Source organism: Schistocerca piceifrons, chromosome X (assembly GCF_021461385.2).
Source record: "Schistocerca piceifrons isolate TAMUIC-IGC-003096 chromosome X, iqSchPice1.1, whole genome shotgun sequence".
In the NCBI taxonomy this organism is placed as follows: Eukaryota; Metazoa; Arthropoda; class Insecta; order Orthoptera; family Acrididae; genus Schistocerca; species Schistocerca piceifrons.
This window is the reverse complement of record NC_060149.1, coordinates 47,306,520-47,325,211: the sequence shown is the minus strand read 5'-3', so window position 1 is coordinate 47,325,211 and position 18,692 is coordinate 47,306,520. Positions and strand designations below refer to the sequence as shown.

General features: G+C 42.4%; 1 protein-coding gene across 1 annotated transcript in view; it reads right to left on the bottom strand.

Moving 5' to 3' along the window:
* Window positions 1-18,692, bottom strand: part of LOC124721708 — a 1,090,650-nt gene that overhangs the window by 1,726 nt on the left and 1,070,232 nt on the right. The window lies entirely within an intron of this gene.

Here is an 18,692-nt window from a genome sequence, read left to right as displayed (position 1 = left end):
TCATCATATGAATCGTCGCCTATTCATCCACTACATACAATTTATAAAACACAGCTACTATTCATTGCACCAGAAAGAAATTCATAGGATTATCTTCCAATAAAGTTTTTGTCTCCCTCTATGTAGTTTCTTCACTTCTTAACCGCTGGGAATTCCTGGTGTAGCAGTTACTGAAAGACCTGATTTGTCGAAAGAACTTTGTATGCAATCTGATTGGTTTACGATGGATTTCGAAACCAGGTAATTTTCTGATGATGGGCCAATCAATCAACGAATTATGTAAATGGTGGTTATAATTAAACTCTCGCTAACTGAGCCAGTGTAATCGGAAATCTATTTACCGTATGGGTACCCAACTTTAGAGGACTGATGGTCAGACTGTACGCTGCACGACTTGCGTTGTTTGTAGTGTTAGTGTCATTACTTACTTGAGACACCGGTACTGGCACGGTGAAGTAGGATTCAAACATGAGCATCAGTGTGCACTATAGGTGCAGACAGTCAACATGGCGGTGGACAAGGTTAGTAGGCCTCTACTGCTAAAACTGTTTTATCAAAACAACAGCAACAGTGCTGCTGCATTTCGCGAGTAACGCCTCTTTACAGAAAAACGGAGAGGTCCTTTTTCCGCAACAGGTTTGAAGAACGTGATTCTAATTTCGGATGAATTGGTGATTTGGAAATTGCTCCTAAGAGAAACCGACAGACCACAACACCACTAACTGCTGAAGAAGTTACTGCTGCCATAGCTGAGAATACTGTACGCAATGTACGACCTTGAAGTAATGCACGAGCTGTGTCTCGACAGCGAATGATATCGTCCAACATATCATATGAAATGTTTCGGGGTGTTAGCGGAGCAATCTCTAGTGGTGTTCCAAACTTTCGGAGATGCAGACAGTCGACACACTGAGCAACGTTTGTAAAATTGAGCGTAAACATGATATGCAATCAACAAAAGTTACCACCTCAAGTGGAAATTGAGATATGTTTCTTTAAATTGTTTATTCGTTACTTTCTTACATGTCCTTACAAATGTTTCCACAAATCTACAGATAGCGATAGTATCGCGTACACAAAGTATAAAAGGGCTGTGGATTGGCGTAACTGTCATTAGTACAGAAGTGATGCATGTGAAAAGGTTTCCGACGTGATTATGGCCTTATGACGGGAGTGAATACATTTTGAAGGCGAAATGACAGTTGCAGACAGAATCATGGGACATTTCATTTCGGATATCGTTAGGTAATTTAAAATTCCGCGATCCACAGTGTGTGTCGAGAATACCAAATTTTAGACGTTGCCCCTCACACGGACAACGTAGTTGCTACGGTCTTCACCTAAGGACCGAGCGACGTTGCGTTTAGTTGTCAGTGTTAACAAACAAGCAACACTATGTGAAATAATCGCAGAATTGAATGTGTGAGCTATGACGAACGTATCCGCAACGACAGTGTGGCGAAATTTGGCTTTAATGGGATATGGCAGCAGACAACTGACGCGAGTGCCTGTGGTAACAGCTCGACATTGCCAGCAGCTCCTCTCTTGGGTTAGAGGTTATATCAGTTGGGCCCTAGACGACTGGAAAACTGTGACCTGGTCACATGAGTACCGATTTCAGTTGGTAAGATCTGATGGTAGGGTTCGAGTGTGGCGCAGACCCCATGACGCCATGGACCCAGGTTTGGCACTGTGCAAGCTGGTAGTGGCTTCATAATAGTGTTGGCCGTGTTTACATGGAATGGACTGAGTCCTCTGGTCCATCTGAACACAAAATTGACTTGAAATTGCTATGTTCAGCTGCTTGAAGGCCGCTTTCAGCTATCCATTGACTTCATGTTCCCAAACACCGGTGTAATTGTCGTGGATGGCAATGCACCATATCATCGAGTCACAGCTGTTCGCAACTGGTGTGAAGAACATTCTGGACAGTTCGAGCTAACGGTTGGGCACCCAGATCACCCGACTTGAATTCTATCGCAAATTTGTAGTACATATTCGAGAAGTCAGTTTGTGCACAAAATCGTGCACCGGCAACACTTTCAGAATTATTAATGGCTATAGAGGCAGTGTAGCTCAGTGTTTCATCAGAAACTTCGACAGACTTGTTGAATCCATGCCACGTCGAGCTGCTGCACTACACGACATTAGGATTTATCCCATTACTTTTGACACTTCAGCTTATAGCCACCCTGGATACTGATTGTGTAAGAATTGGTATCAGTTGTTTTCTGGATCTCTTCTAAAAACATTCTGCTAGGCATCTGGCGGTATCGGGGCTTATTCTTTCATACAGACCAGAATTTATCTTGGTTTCCACCTTGTTATTGTTGTAGTCTTCAGTCCGAAGACTAGTTTGATGCATCTTACCATGCTACACTAAACTGTGCAAGCTTCTTCTCCCAATAACATCTGCAATTTACGTCGTTCTGAATCTGACAGCTGTATTCATCTTTTTGTCTCCTTTACGCTTTCTACCCTCGCACTTCCATCTACACTCCTGGAAATGGAAAAAAGAACACATTGACACCGGTGTGCCAGACCCACCATACTTGCTCCGGACACTGCGAGAGGGCTGTACAAGCAATGATCACACGCACGGCACAGCGGACACACCAGGAACCGCGGTGTTGGCCGTCGAATGGCGCTAGCTGCGCAGCATTTGTGCACCGCCGCCGTCAGTGTCAGCCAGTTTGCCGTGGCATACGGAGCTCCATCGCAGTCTTTAACACTGGTAGCATGCCGCGACAGCGTGGACGTGAACCGTATGTGCAGTTGACGGACTTTGAGCGAGGGCGTATAGTGGGCATGCGGGAGGCCGGGTGGACGTACCGCCGAATTGCTCAACACGTGGGGCGTGAGGTCTCCACAGTACATCGATGTTGTCGCCAGTGGTCGGCGAAAGGTGCACATGCCCGTCGACCTGGGACCGGACCGCAGCGACGCACGGATGCACGCCAAGACCGTAGGATCCTACGCAGTGCCGTAGGGGACCGCACCGCCACTTCCCAGCAAATTAGGGACACTGTTGCTCCTGAGGTATCGGCGAGGACCATTCGCAACCGTCTCCATGAAGCTGGGCTACGGTCCCGCACACCGTTAGGCCGTCTTCCGCTCACGCCCCAACATCGTGCAGCCCGCCTCCAGTGGTGTCGCGACAGGCGTGAATGGAGGGACGAATGGAGACGTGTCGTCTTCAGCGATGAGAGTCGCTTCTGCCTTGGTGCCAATGATGGTCGTATGCGTGTTTGGCACCGTGCAGGTGAGCGCCACAATCAGGACTGCATACGACCGAGGCACACAGGGCCAACACCCGGCATCATGGTGTGGGGAGCGATCTCCTACACTGGCCGTACACCACTGGTGATCGTCGATGGGACACTGAATAGTGCACGGTACATCCAAACCGTCATCGAACCCATCGTTCTACCATTCCTAGACCGGCAAGGGAACTTGCTGTTCCAACAGGACAATGCACGTCCGCATGTATCCCGTGCCACCCAACGTGCTCGAGAAGGTATAAGTCAACTACCCTGGCCAGCAAGATCTCCGGATCTGTCCCCCATTGAGCATGTTTGGGACTGGATGAAGCGTCGTCTCACGCGGTCTGCACGTCCAGCACGAACGCTGGTCCAACTGAGGCGCCAGGTGGAAATGGCATGGCAAGCCGTTCCACAGGACTACATCCAGCATCTCTACGATCGTCTCCATGGGAGAATAGCAGCCTGCATTGCTGCGAAAGGTGGATATACACTGTACTAGTGCCGACATTGTGCATGCTCTGTTGCCTGTGTCTATGTGCCTGTGGTTCTGTCAGTGTGATCATGTGATGTATCTGACCCCAGGAATGTGTCAATAAAGTTTCCCCTTCCTGGGACAATGAATTCACGGTGTTCTTATTTCAATTTCCAGGAGTGTAGTATTAAATTGATTATTCCGTGATGTTTCAGATTGTGTCCTATCATCCTATCAACAAATACCTTCTTCTACTCAGGCAGCGGCACAAATGTTTTTCCTCCCCAATTATATTCGGTACCTTCTCATTAGTTACGTATATTCCCATCAAATCTTCAACATATTTCGGCAGCGTCGCATTTCAAAAACTTTATTCTCTCCCTGTGTAAACTGTTTATCAACCACGTTCCACTTCTATATATGGCTATATTCCATACAGATACTGTCAGAAAACACTTCCTAACAATTAAATCTGTATTCGCTGTTAAAAAATCTCTCTTCTTCAGAAGCGATTTTTTGCCATTGTCAGTCTACAGTTTATTGCAACCACGACCGAATTCTTTCTATATTTATGTCCTCCGTACTTAGACCATAATCAGATATTTTTCTGCCCAAATAACAAGACTCATTGGTACTTTAAGGTCTCGTTTCTTAATCTAATTCCTTCAGCGTAACCTGATTTAATCCGACTACATTACGTTACCCTTGATTTGCTCCTGTTGGCTGAAATGGCTCTGAGCACTATGTGACTTAACTTCTGAGGTCATCAGTCGCCTAGAACTTAGAACTAATTAAACCTAACTAACCTAAGGACATCACACACAACCATGCCCGAGGCAGGATTCGAACCTGCGACCATAGCAGTCGCTCGGTTCCAGACTGTAGCGCCTAGAACCGCACGGCCACTGCGGCCGGTTTGCTCCTGTTGATTTTCGTTTTATATCCTCATTTCAAGACACTGTCCATTCCATTCAACTGCTTTTCCTAGTCCTCCAGTGACTCTGACAGAAATACAATGATTTTGTTTCTTGTGCGTGAACTTTAATTCATACTCAATATATTTCTTTGGTTTCCTTTACAACTTGCGCAATATATATCTTGAATAACATCTTCTCTACCACTGCTCCCCTTTCATGCCGCACAACTCTTACAACTGCCGTCTCGTTTCTGTGCAAGCTGTAAATAGCCTATCACTACTCGCATTATACCTTCAGAATTTCACAGAGAGTATTTCAGTCAACACTGTCAAATGCTTTCTCTAACAAATGCTATAAACTTATGTTTGCCTTTCCTTAAACTACCTTCTAAGATAAGTCGTAGGGTCAGTATTCCCTCGCGTTTTCACCGAGCGAGGTGGCACAGTGGCTAGCTAGCACACTGGACTCGCATTCGGGAGGACGACGGTTCAATCTCGCGTCCGGCGATCCTGATTTAGGTTTTCAGTGATTTCTCTAAATCGCCACAGGCAAATGCAGGGATGGTTCCCTGGTTCCCTTGAAACGGCACGGCCGACTTCCTTCTCCGTCCTTCCCTAATCCGATGAGACCGATGACCTCGCTGTCTGGTCTCCTTCCCCAAGCAACCCAACCCACCCCTCGCGTGTTCCTAGATTTCTCAGGAATCAAACTGATCTTCCCCGAAGTCGGCTTATGATAGTTTTCCATACTTATGTACAGAGTTCGTGTTAGTATTTTGCAGCCATGACTGGTTAAGCTGGTAATTCGGTAATATTCACACCTGGCAGCACCTGCTTTCTTTGTAATTATAATTAATACATTCTTCTTGAAGTCTAAGGGTATGTAGCCTGTTTCATACATCTTGCACACCAGATGGAAGAGTTTTGTCGTGGTTGGCTCTCCCAAAGTCTTCAGTAGCTATGACGGAATTTTATCTAGCCCCGAAGCCTTGTTTATACTTAGGTCTTTCAGTGATCTCTCAAATACTTCTCGTAATATCATTTCTCCCGTCTCATCTTCACCTGTGCCCTCTTGCATTTCTGTAGTATTGCCTTTAAGTTCATCTCCACTGTGTATAGTCCGCAGCTCGTGATCTAGTGGCTAGCGTAGCTGCTTCGGTATCACAGGGTCCCGGGATCGATTTCCGGCCGGGTTGGAGATTTTCTCTGCCCGGGGACTGGGTGTTTGCGTTGTCCTCATCATTTAATCATCATTGTCATCATTCGTGACGGTGGCTAGATTTGACTTTGAAAAACAATGGACTCTGTAAAAATCGGAACGTTGTACGGACGCGGATGACCGCACAATAGAGCGCCACACTAACCAAACATCATCATCTTCATCATCATCCATTGTATAGGCCCCTATATACTCTTTCCAACTTTCAGCTTTCTCTTCCTTGCTTAGGACTGGTTTTGCAATTGAGATCTTTATTTTCATATTGCTGCTTTTCTTTCCTCCTAAGGCCTCTTAGTTTTCCTGCAGGCGGTATCTACCTTTCACCTAGTTAAATATGCCTCTAAAGCCTTACAAGTGTCCTCTAGCAATTCCTGCTTACCCATTTTTCACATACTCTCAGCCTCATTTTTGACGTTTGCATTGAGTTTCGACTTCTTAATTTGCTGCATTGTTACATTTTCTCCTTTCATCAGTTAAATTTCATATATCCTATGTTATCAATGGATTTCTATAATTCCTTGCCTATTTACCTATTTGATCCTTTGCTGCCTTCACTCCTTCATCTGTCAAAGCTACCCATTGATCTTCTGCTGTACTCCTGGCTCCTGTTCTAGTCAATCCTTCCCTAATAACCCAGCTGACGCTATCGAAAAGCTCTGGTCCTCCCATTTTATACACGTCCCTTTGCTTAATTCCCTAATTTTTTGGAATTCATTTGTTTTTATCTACTGTTCATAACGATAGTTTCATGTATCAGCTAAGTTTGCATTTTATTGTGTTTTATCGTACCATTACGAAAGAATCCAATAAACATAAAATCAGCATTATGTTCACGACCTATGTTAGAGAGAATAGGAGTAGATAATTGTTCATTCTCCCTCCTCTGTATGTTCGCCACTTCTATTTTGGGCCTGGTCATTCGACTATTACGATGCACGTTTTTCCATTCCAATTTGAGGACAAAATAATTACAGTTCGTTGTCCTACACTCTTTACTGCATTTCGTTGCACAGCATTTCTTGTCTCATTTGGTACGACGCTCTTGCGGTTCTCTGAAACGTGCTTACCACTAGTTAGTAGGGTACTTGGAAATTCTGTTTATTAGGCGACATATGCCGTTACAGACGAGCATCGTACGTTCTCGGTCAGCTCCGAGCCCCGCATACGCTCTTCGCCACGGAAACAGCGCGCTCGTAAAGCCGTATTGTGGCGATACGCCTGTAATTGGCAGCTACTAACGCTCGGAGCAGTAACTGAAGCGGTCATTAGGTGCGTGTCTGTCCGTAACGATTCTGGAGACATTTAGTGCTCGTTTATCGCGTGGTTATCTGGACTCGCCAAATCACACCGACCAACCTCGCAACGCTTCACGACTCACTGACCATCGACGTGCTAGCCTTAGCCGGAGCTTACTGACCACGACGCTGTACATCTGCACGAGTTGAGCTGTAAGCATATCAAAGGAAAAAGCAGAAACTAGAAGAATATCCACCAGTGTACGTAGAGACACAATCCATGACTTGCTGCATCTGATATCGAAAACTGACGGTACTCGTCATCAGGTAAGTTCCACTAATATGTTTAGTATGCTTCTATCAGACAGCGCATGTTAAAATCTGTTTCGTGATATGAATCTTATCTAATCAAGTGTTTGCTGCAGCGCATCGAACTGAATCTCTAGATTAGCATCAGCAGTAAATACAATCCTAAATTAAGGGCTGTGAGTAGGCAGCCCCCGAAATGAAGCGGATAGTAAACATAATAAACATTTCTTACAAGACATCAACTGATACCCGGTCTATCAGACTCCTCTCTGAGTAACGTCTATATCTAACGTGGTTATCTATAAAGATTAACTAACGGTTAAGTATTACCAAAACTCATTTTAGGCCTGTCAAACTAGATAATGTTTGTGTAGAGTAATCATGGTAGTTTTTTAATCTGGAGAGGTATTGCAGGAATTTTCGTTAGAAGGGTGGGCGTACTTAACTGACTGACAATCATTTGGATGGCTACCGTTTAAAATAGTTTCATGCAAATGGTTAGAATCATAATGTGGAAAAGGGTAGCTTCTGAGACTCCTACAGCGCAGAAAGCGAAGTAGTGTGACGATTAACACTTGCTTACATTTCTAAGTCTTCTTCATCAGGTTTTGTAACCCATAAGAGCTATCCCACAGTGGCTTTTATCCTCAAGAACTTTTTGAGTTAAGTTTTATTTCTGTTAAGTCACTATACATAGTTAATCTTCCACATATCTTTTAGACGTCATTATTTTTTCATCACATTTATTTGATCGTTAAAAAGCTTTTTTCCCCATTTTCAACATTAGTGTTTTTCGGCAAGTATCCTACAATGTTTCTTTCTTGATTTCAAGCTGGAACGTTTTGTTGTTTGCTTATGTCATTGTGCCGCATCAATTTGTTTACTGGGTACAAACTCTGGAGATGATCCCTGAGAAAAAGATAAGAAACATTCTCAGAACATATTTTCGGAAATTCGTGGTTTTGATGTTAGAGGTCATTTATTCGACATTTGTTATTATAGCGTTTACGCTCTTTGTTGGAAGAAAGTGCTACGCAATTTCAAATACTATTAAGTCTCAAATGCATTCATAGTGTTTGTCCATTTAATGCCAGCAAATTATTATCTGTGACCATGTTGCCCTGAACGCTCTCCCCGTTTTCTGATGAACGTTATGGATTTTTTAAATCTTTAACTTTCGGTATAGTTACCTTCATGTTACTACCACACTTCAAAATGCTATATATGTATATGGTTTTCTAAATCATTTTGAAACAGTGGCGATCTGTATTATGAATATAGAACAGTACTCATACAAGCGAATGCGGTCTGGAAGAACTAATTTTACTTTTATATAGTGTATATACTTCGCTGATAATTTGTAACAAGATAATTCTTCAACAAAATAAATAAGTTGCATGGATAATGCTCTGATTGCCCCTCCCGAAAAGTTCGTACATAGTAACCCCCAGTCTGAATAAACTACTGAGTCTTTTACATTCCTTCCTAAATGCACCGAGGATCTACCACGAATGTGTGTAACCGTCCGCACCTGGGGAATGGATATAGAGAGCTGGGGTTTGGAACCAGTGATGAGAAACCAATGAAAAAATCAGGAAAATAATTTTAATGCATCAACAAGAGCTGCTTACTAGCTACCAGTTTGATACTCGTCAAGCAAATCACACAGTCTCTCACATTAATGTGACTACCACCTGTATTCGAAATGAACATGCAATAACAACTCACAGATGGCAGATGGAAGCATTAGCAATGGAGGTTATATAATGCTTGTTCGGGAAGACGTGGTCAACAGTTCAGTCGTTGAGGTAATACGGAAACGGAGCGATTTATCTCATGTCCAAAAGGCCATGATCATTGGCTTTCGGGCAAACGGGCGATGGATTTTCGAAACGACTAAGTTTGTAAACCCTTCGGGTGCCGCCTTGGTCACTGATGAGCCAAAACTACATAACCACCTGCATAACACCTTGTTTGTCCGTATTTGGAACGAGATACATCACTGGTTCTGCGTAACAAGGATATGTCAACGCACAGGTCAAAAAATTCCCGTAAATAACGAACCGCTGATTTCTGTACGCGGTGATGGTTCCCGATAGAGGCCGAGATGGGATACATAAGATGTACTTCAGGCGAATTTGGTCGCTGAGACTTCAAAGTGAGTTCACTATCAAACCTCTATGGCAGGGTTCTGGCTCCGAGACACGGACAGTTATACCGTTAAAAAATGACATTGCCGTCGGGGAAGAGATCAAGTATGAAGGGATGCAGGTGGTTCGCAGCTGTTATCGTGTCTTCGATTACTATCACAGGTCATATGCAAGCTCAGGAGAATGTCTCCCATACCATAATACTGTGCCCACCAGCCTGCGTCCGTTGCGCATTGCACGTTTTGAACCCGCTCGATGACGGCGTTTGTGGAGACGAACATCGACCGAGTGTAGCAAAAATGTGATTTACTCGACGGTCGAATCCCGATCGTTCGGTGCCCACAGCAGTCGTAATTCACGATGTCGTTCTGTCAACATGTGAGCACGTAAAGGTCGTCTACTGCGGAGTTCCATCTTCAAAAATGTACGAAGAACGGTTTGATCCGAAACACTTGTGCGTGCACCAGCATTGAGCTCTTTCGGCAGAGATGCCACAGATCACAATCTATCCTACTTTATAGAGCAGACAACCCTACGAACCCCAAGCTCTGTGAAGGGAAAGGGCATCTAACAGTTTAGCACCTAGTGGTGGTTTCACTGTACTTCTATCTCTTTCCGTAGATGCTCACGACAGTAGCATAAATAAATTCGACCAATTTCGCTGTTTTCGAGATACTCGTTCACAGTCCCTGGTTAATAATAATCTGTCGTATGTCAGAGTCGCTTATCTCGATGAATTTTCCCATTTTCAGTCTATATTTACATACATTTGTTACCCCCCACGTATCCTTAAAGCCACCATGTGGCATCCATCGTCCAGGTGGACAGTAGTCACAATTCCTTGGCTTATCAGTGTATACCGCACATGGCCAAATGGTGTTATCCAAAACCGGCGCCGAGGTAGTGCTCGTGCACAATGGGCCGTAGATGGCAGGGCTGGATGACGTCTGCGAAGATGTGTACGGACGAATAGACGTGCAACTGTTGAGCAACTGACCATCCAGATGAACTAAGGGGCTACCAATAGCGTCTATTCAATGGCCGTTTAGCGAATGTTGCTGTCTATGGGTCTCTGAATGCGGAACTTGCACGCCAATACCTCACGTGAACGTTCACTGAATGTCGACAGGTAGCCTTCTCAGATAAATCACGATTAATGCTGTATCGGAGAGACGACCTTTGGCGTGAGTAGCGAGAAACGTCTGAAAACAACACTCTGCAACAGTCGTCAAAGGGTCCAGGCCGGAGTTCATTCCCCAGACGATGTTGTGATTGTGGAATGCACAGTGGATCAACACAAGTATGCATCTATCCTCTTGGACCATTTCCATCGCTAAATGCAGTCTGTTTTTCCTTGACACGATTGCATCTATCAGCGGGACAATGTTAAGGTCACACAGGTCGCAGTGTACCTGCGATGTTCGAAGAGTTTGTCCTACTCGCCAGTCCACCAAACTCCCCGGACTTAAACCCAGTCGACAACATGTGGGGCAGCTTGATCAGGCTGCTCGTGCCATTCATCCTCAACCGAAAAACGTAGTGCAGCAAGCGGCGGCGCTCCACATCCATGGCGGTACATTCCAGAACTTCACTGACTCTCCCTGCATGCATCACAGCGGTCACCACTGCAAAATCCTGTTATTCAGGCTTTTGACAAATGAACAGTGTAATATAGTTATAGCAGCCTAAATTGTATCACTCCTGCTGTAGTGTCAATAATAAAAATAAAATAATACAAATGTATTCTGCTTTGATGTCGTAAATAGTAAAATAGGTTTACATAACACAGTAATCTTAGTAGATACTCCATTTTTATCTTCCCTACCGCTATGTGTAATGTGTTTTAACCTTGACAACAGCAAACCAAACTGATTTTGTGTAACTGTATCTGTATTATTCACACCGTGGTACACGTGGTGCCATTAGGGGCTGTAAGAGGAATTTTCTGTTGCCTAATGATTAACGTTTCGATTTAAACTAGTAGAAAATACCCATCTGTAGTCCTTGGTGTTCCATAAAAATAACTTTTCTTCAATAATTATGTGCTTTTGGCAGCACCTGCAAACACTGAAGCTTGGAGTCGACTACTGCGGGCGTTCTGAAATTCAAACAGCACAGCGCTACCGAAGGACTACCGTCTTGTTTCGAAATTTCCTCCAACGCACGGTTATTAATCGTGGCAATTGTGAATTAAAGAAATTACAACTTTCTAATATATTGTTCCAATTCTTATTACCTCACACAACATTCAGTACATGAGGCACTTCACTATCCATGCAGTCACTGTTGGATCTATCTTCATCTTATATTTTCGATAGATTTATTATGATCCTTTGAAGTAGCTCCAAACAAATGTTGAAGCCTCTTAACACCAGTTCTCCTACATCTTGGAAATGTGCGTAGTATCGGCCTGTAATGACCGACAGCAGTGACTAATGTTCCAACTCTAGAGGGAGGAGTCTCGTCCATGGCTTCTTCATTACGAGCGTAGTGCTTACCCACTTGCCCATGGATAGGGAATACAAATCAGTGTCTTAAGTACTGCTTCATTCCGGTCGATGTGGTCATAGAGCACTTCTGTGACGCCCACATTTACTGGGAGTTACTTTAAATATTTGAAACTTTCGTGAAGAGCTTCTTTTATCCGGGGGAAAATTGTTTTTATCTTTTCTCTAATGATATTTCTGTTCCGCAACCCCTTTTCGTTGTCACGAATAACTTACTGCTGATGGTAAAACAAGGCTTAAATCGCTTAGTTTTAATTGTTTCTAACAACAAGAACATACGTACCACTGAGTTTGACTTCAACATTTTAAACATTTTGCAAAGACGTGCTCAAGTGAATACGAAGTTTCGAGTGAGAGGCTATTTCCACGCCTAGAGAAGGGCTGTGAGTGAATTAGATTCAACAAAATGTCTTGACATTTCTCCAATAAAGTATTGACAGCTGAGTTCTTGGCACACCACGCCGCTGCCGGCGCCCGCGTTAAGCACCAAGTTTCACTCGGCCGGCAGTACACAAGTTGACCTTTGAGTGGCAACACTGGCAAGCAGAGACGAGGCTTATATGTATCGCGGTAGCATGGGATCCATCTGTCGACCGTCTTCTCAGACCGCATCCACTTATTTTAGTCGTCCAGCATTTCCGATCATTTACTTCAAGAGAGGAGCAGTAAAGAAAGAACGAGCTCTGGCTGTATTGTAATAATTGAAAATCTCTGCCGGAACGTGACGTGAATCCGAATATCTTCTTTAATCATGATGATGATGCCTGAGCACACCTGCAGCACTGACGCCAACTTTGGTGTCACTGGTGTTCTCATCAATAATTTTGTCTAGTTTTTCCCACGGGGAACATGGGAGATCACCACTGAAAAAACAGCGTCGCTGAAGGAACATGAATTACACGGCAGGGAAGGATATATAAGAAAACTAAATACACTTAAAATGACTGCAATGATTTTGATGAATCAAACGACGGTATAATGACGTCATATCACTACAGTCCGCTCAGATGCGATGAACCAACAATGTAATGATTGTATGGTGACATAACGAGTAGATAAACCTCTCGTAATAGTGTTCCGAAACGATATTTGGAAATGTCAGACACACTGAAAGTGAAGCGAGCTCAGATAATCCAATAAGTAAGCAGGAGCTCTGGCACAAACCTCGGTGATCGGTGGATATTCAAAACATTGTTCGTCCCGCTTAGAGACATAGAGACATCAGGAAGACGCGTGTGGCACTTTCGAGCCATCTGCATTAGTATTATACGTGGATGATTTTTCCTCTGAGATAGGGCTGATCCTCGATAAACGTCGTATCGGCCTCCTGTGGCTACTGGTGCCGTAATTGATTCTGTGAAGGATGGCTTGTTGCCTCGAAAAGGGCGGGGGGGGGGGGGGGGGGAGGGGGGAGGGAGTACCAGAGTCCTTGTGGGAGCTGTGGATATTCACATATTGACAGTACATCTCGAACTCTCCATGAGAGATGCGTTGAAAACTGAAGGTGTATCCGCTTGCTACAAGCAGAAAAGTCAGTAATGATCTAAACCTACTTACACATGACACTTATTATGAATCAGAAAGAGGCAAAAATTTGAGATTCAGTGGTGAAGAAAGCCGTGGGAATTCGATTAGCATAGCATGTAACAAATAGCAATAGATGTTTCCATGTGGAAACGTTAAGGAATCCGGTCCCTGACATAATTAAATTGCAGAGGGGTCGTCAGCGAAGATATTTCACGAAAGGATGCGAACATTTGAGCAATTTCTTCACCTGCCTCCGGGTGGTGCTCATCTGCAAGGTATACCGACCAGCATGTATTGTCACGGCCTCGTTTGCGCAGTGCTACCTCATTGGAGCATAAACGACCGCCCACGACACATCAGGCTCTAGGTTCACCCGAGACTTGAAGATGTGTGGCCGAAGCATTACTATAAGCGTTGGACGGCTACATGCCCGAAATTGAATGTTTTATTCATTACGCTGAGATAAACTGCAAATACAGTATTCTTTTTGTTATTCCTCTTACATTTGCAGTGGCCATTCACAAACACCGGCAGCCATGTTTTCAGAACCAGTAAATATTTCTACAGATTCATAACGACTGAATCGAACGTTTGAGAAAGCTCGAAAAATAGGATGTGAGTAACTGTCCGCATTGACACTCCAGCATGAGACGAAACAAGGTGGCCTGCTATGCGCTTCCTGCTGGCCAGTGGTTCCCTTATTTCAGACAGGCATCTAGCATTCCCAGCAATACGATTGATTACTCTGTATTTACAGATGCAGTATTACATGCAAATCATGTCCACGTTTAAATAGAGAATACTCGTAAGAACTGCCTCCAAAATTCTGAATCAACAGAAGAATTGATGTAGAAGATATTTAAAATTTTAGAAAATGAGACGACGTTCATAACACCCCAAAATGAGAAATGTCTTTCAAATCTAAAGAACTATAAGAGGACATTACAAAATGTTTCAATTTATCTGGTTGTAGAATTGTATGTGAAGGCACAAAAAAGATACAAAATTTTATGAAAATTGGCACCACTTCTAAGTTCACTACTTACTGTGATTGAGAGATAGCAACACGTTTTTAAGTTCTATTGAAAATTATACGCTTTCAACCGATATTATAGCGGGTAGTATAATGCAGAAAATTTGCTCTTGCTCTGGAATGTCAGAGATGGCCATCTGTAAATAACAAAGTATGGTTCATCATATTATACCGTCGGCGTTATCAAACACTGGCTGTTTACGGGTCTTACCATTGGGTTCTCGTATTAACTGTGGGCCGCAGAATGGAAGCAGTCCAATTGAGTTTAAATATAAAATGACGCGGTTCAATGTCGTAGAAAATTCCTAGGAAGTAATTTGGTCGATCATGACGCAGCCTCGATGACTTACGCGCTAGGCTCTGGTATTTGTTTATTTTACCGTTTCTGAAGAAGTTACCATTACATCAAGAATATAAGCAGGGACCCATTCCATGATTTGTGATTGTGTCGCTGACGGTTCCAGGGAACCAACAAGATTAATAACCAGACAGGAAACATGTCTCTGTTTACTGGTATCCAGGCTCATGTTTAAGATTTTCTCCGATCGAGACGTATGTTTAAGATTTTCTCCGATCAAGACGTAGACTGGTCATACGAATATTGGAAATGGCATGACGATGAACTACAGGTCCATTTTCCCGGTATATTCTTCTTTAGATTCGATTACTAGGATGGCCGCTTATATGATAGACTGTGTGCTGGAAATATTAGATTATGAGCCGCAACATACCACAAACACTGGGAATGACACATCATCGCAGATTATCGTAAAACCCAGTCGACAAAAACTGCATTTCTCTCAAACGCTTCCGTTACTCTAGGGAGTTTCTAGAAGGTAGCATCCTGATTGTCTTTCGACACCTTCTAAACTCGGTATTTCGTAAAGAAATCTTCAAGCCGCCAGGAATTTCATCATCTTCACAGACTTGATCTGTGTGCAACATGAATGATCATTCTCAATATACTTCAGTTTCAAGATCGTGGAAACAGTCTTTAATATTTTCAATTCTTTTGCCTGAAACTATAGTTCCTAGAGAAGTCCCTCGACACAATTTTCTTTCTTTAAACATAACAACAGCTGACAGACCATCAAACGCTGCAAAATTAATTCCTAAGAAATATGTCAGGTTGTCAGATAACTCTCGTGCGTCGCGTAACATGAACAGCAGCATCAATTTTATTCTTTCTTAACTACTGCATGAAGCACTAATCCATGGAGTCATTTTTCCTGTTTTCTGTAGTTCCTCAGCGCCGTTTGTATTCTTGGACATATGGTCCGTCTATGCAACAAAATGAAAGTCTCATTGTTACGTGCTATACGCGTTTCTCTTCTTCTTTATGAAGCATTTCTCATTGTCCTGTAATACGCGTTTCTTTGACGTGTGTTGCAATTTCGTTGCATCATGATTCCTAATTAGTCACTATATTAAAATTTTTAGATAATTTCTTATTTGTAGAATAACCAACTAAAATTGAAAACTCGTAACGTAACAGGAAAACTTTCACCTACAATAATCCCTTACAATAAACAAGAAAGTAATGAATAACATAAACAATATAAGTAACATCTTAATGTTCATGCTACGCACTTAAAAAAATTAAAAAACGGAGATATAGAGCATAATCAGATGAATTAATAACTATATGTCCTACGAAAAAAAGAATCTCCCCTCCTCTCCCCTCCTCCCTGATCAGGACCCGTAACACACACACACACACACACACACACAACACACACACACACACACACACACACACACACACATACCTATAGTAAATAAACGAATGTCAGACTACATAAAAACACCACAATGAAAACAAAAGACCAAAGAAAACTGCACAGCGAGATTTCGTAGCACTGTATACAGTAAACGCCCACACAACCAACACACATTGAAAGTGAAGAAATCTACTGAAGTATACTTGAAAACGACGAAAATCGGGCATCGTGGTGTACTCAGGCCAACGAGGTACAAATTCACGGCTACCCATATGGTATAATATTACAAAATCCTTAGTAGAACCAAATACAAATTTAACCTTATGAAAGTCGAACTAAAAAAATTTTTTCTTTCCTAAAAATATGAGAATAACTAAAAACTGCATTATAGTAACCTATATGGTATCATTATATGAGTTAGTTATTATATAAATAAAACAGACATGTGTTGCAGGCCAATGAAGGTACTTCATTTAAAAGGAAAGGAAACACGTATGGCACAAAACCAACAGTCTTTCATGTTGTTGGACAAACGAACCTCGTCTCCCAAAACTAATTCATACGTTTGACAGCGCCAATAAAAAATGAATTAGTAATCATTTTTGTTAGAGCAGCCTTTCGCCATTTAGAAGTTTTGAAGTTTTATAACTGTTGAGTGGGGAACAAAAATCGGATTGGAGTGTATAGGTACGATGTATAAGAATAAAACATGACAGCACATATACGAACTGCATCTTATCCTGAGAGCAGATTGAAAGACTGCTAACTACAGTATATCGTTAGACATAAATTTTGAATCAGTACCGATTTGAGGAATCTTGGGCGGTCTGGTGTGACAGAATCAATTTATTAACTTTTTGGTTACGAAATAAGCTGAAGTGTATCACATTACATTTACGTCGATGCTACAACACTCCGGGAAACGAGGGCAAACGAATCCAGGAAAGAGCTGACGAGGTGCGGTGAGGGGAGGAACGAGACACTAACTCAGTCAAGGAAACTGTATTACGTTGACAGATGGCGGCGAAATGTGAATTGAGAAGGTCTCTCGCCTGGTGAAAGACGTAGAAAATCTCGTACTACTGAATGCAGAAGTATCTGGCAATGGAGGAAGTACAGAACCTAAAGGGGAAACAAAATATAATCACTCAAAAACTTTATCCAACAACAGATAATGTTTACTAGCATTTAACAGCGCTATCTTTATACACTTATTTCTCCAACGAAAATTAGGTCTCCAGAAACTCTCTTACATGAATTTCAACGAAAACAAAGAAACTACCAATTTTTCAGTTATATTAATGTATTTGTTGTAGTAATAATAACAATGTTATTACAACTATCGTGCAAAAATACATGTTGAGAGAAAGGAAAAAGGAAATGGAATAAATCCGGTGAAGAAAAAATTGGAATGACGAAGAAGCAAAGAAGAAGAAATGGTGGTAAAACGCGACTACGTGATTCCTTTTTTTCTGAGAACAATGTGACATTTAGTTTAAAAGCTAGTTTTGTTTCTGTATTTGGTCAGCTTATTGTGAACAATAGTTCTCATAAATCTATGTACACCTGCAACATTCTGATCGGGTTGTGATGTACAAATAGAAGCTCCCGTTTTTCTAGATCATTGAATCTAGTTTGTTGACGAATATTAATGAAACGTGCCTGTGGAGTGCCTTCGAAAATGCATGATGTCTCAATGAAATAGTTTATTTTCTGACATCTCAAATGCATACCAATAACATTAGTTCGTGAATAAGCTAAACCTACAAATTTTCGGTCCCACACTTGCCTCCATCGCCAAATGTCGATTCGCTGATGCCGCAGGGGAAAATTCAGTAGGCCTACGATTCAGAATCCTGTACAGCCACTTGCTTTAAAATATGAATGAATTGCAAATGAAATAGGTAACCTGTGAGTACAGTACTTAAAGATAGGCTTCTGGAGACAGTCAAATAGATTAAATAGTTAGGAAAAGGTTATGAAAGGATGTCATGTTGGACGAACGTTTTGTCGTTCGTGTTGTCTTCGCTCCGAAGAATTGTTTGATGCAGTTCTCCACGCTGGTCTATACTGTGCAGTGCTCTTCGTCCTCACATTTCAAACGCAACCTACTTCTATTTTAATATGGTTTGTATAATCAAGAGTGAAGCCTTTGAACCCCTCTACAACTTTTACCCCCTATGGTTCTCATTATTACCAAATTGAAGAGTAATTGATTTTTCAAAATTTGCCCTATCAACTGATACGTTCTTTTAATCATATTGCACCATAGATTTCCTTTACCCCCAGTTTCAATCAGTATCTCCTCATTACTTACCCGAACTATCTATCCGATCATCA